Source organism: Suncus etruscus, chromosome 1, assembly GCF_024139225.1.
Source record: "Suncus etruscus isolate mSunEtr1 chromosome 1, mSunEtr1.pri.cur, whole genome shotgun sequence".
Taxonomy (NCBI): domain Eukaryota; kingdom Metazoa; phylum Chordata; class Mammalia; order Eulipotyphla; family Soricidae; genus Suncus; species Suncus etruscus.
The window spans coordinates 95,892,540-95,894,017 of record NC_064848.1 but is presented as its reverse complement, the minus strand read 5'-3'; positions in this window follow the sequence as shown (position 1 = coordinate 95,894,017).

Below are 1,478 nucleotides of genomic sequence, written 5' to 3'. Positions count from 1 at the left end.
CACGACCACGGGCATTAGCTTTGAGGTATCAGGTTCAGTTGCAAAGAGTGTACCCCAATAAAGAAGAGATGAATAGAAATTAGTTCTTGGGATGGTGGAGAGAGAGAGGTGGGGGTAAGAAGAGAGAGAGACAAAGAGACCAGAGGTTAAGGAGCTGGCTAAGGTTCCCTGACACCACATGGTTCCCTAGCACTGCCACGGGTTTCTAGGCATCCTCCCCACTTAGGTCTGTCCCCAGCAGCACCAGCCACAGCCCAGGGACCTCCTGTTCAGGCCTCAGGATGCTTTCTTATCCCATGAAGTCTCAGGGCCTCTCTGAGGCTACTGGCAGGCTAGGGCAGGCCACAAAACTAGAGACACTACTCCGGATGGCTAAAAGGCCTGATAGCCAAACACAACAGAGGCAGGGAGAAGGTATTGGAGAGGCGCAGCAGAGCAAGGCAGGCACAGACCAGGGAAGAATGAGCAGAACAAGGCGCTTGTGTCCAGGGTTATGGGAGTGATGGGGGCAGAATTGGCCCTGGCAGTGCAGGGTGGATACAACCCCAGCAGCAGCTGCTTTCAGGCCTGTGGGGCCTGAGGTCTCTCCTCTTGCCTGCAGCCCAGACTTTATCAGATAATCCAGGCTTATCTTTGAGACTTCCCCAGGAGAGAGCCCCTGCTCCCTGCCTCATCCAGCAATTCCTACCACTCCTTCCTGCCCCAGAAAGGCTGGGACTCCATTGAAAGATCATTCTATTTGGGTAGGACCGCACTGCACCCTTGGGCCACTCAGCCTATCCTAGCTGTCACCCCCCCTTGCACCCACAGAGAGTTGCTGGCCTACCCCTCACTGCCCCCACCCAAGACAGAAGCAGGATACTCTGTATCAACTCATATTGTGGGAGTCTCAGAGTGTCCCCCATGCCTGTGGTGGCTCCTGGATTGCAAGTCACACACCCCTCACACACCGCTGTACCACTCTGGCTCAGAGCAGACCCCATGCTAAGTGTCAGGAGGGCAGCATCTCCTCCAGTCCACAGCTCTCTCTTTTCTTCTGGGTTTACAAGCCCAGTTTGGGGCTATTATAGCCAGGAAGGAAAATCAAGAGAGATTCTGAACAAGTACAGCAGGAAGGGTGGTTTGAAGGAGTTGGAGAGACAGACAATGAAGAAGAAATGAAGATGGGGGAGTGAGGGCATGCATGGAGATGTGTGTACAGTGTGAGTGCTAGAGGAAGGGTGAGGGTGCAGGAGGGGTGAGTTTCAGGGACTGCTGAGCTCAGGGAGGGGCCAGAGTCTGAGAATGGTGAGTGTTATAGAAAGGATGCAAGTTAGGGAAGAGGTGAAGGTCAAGTGAGGGTTTGAGTGTCAGGAGGGGTTTCAGGGAGGGTTGAGTTTGGGGTTAGTGACACAGGGATGGTGAGTGTTGGGAAGTGACATTTCATGCAAGTGTGCTATGATAAGATGGCCACTTTCAGCCCTCCAAAGGCATATTTT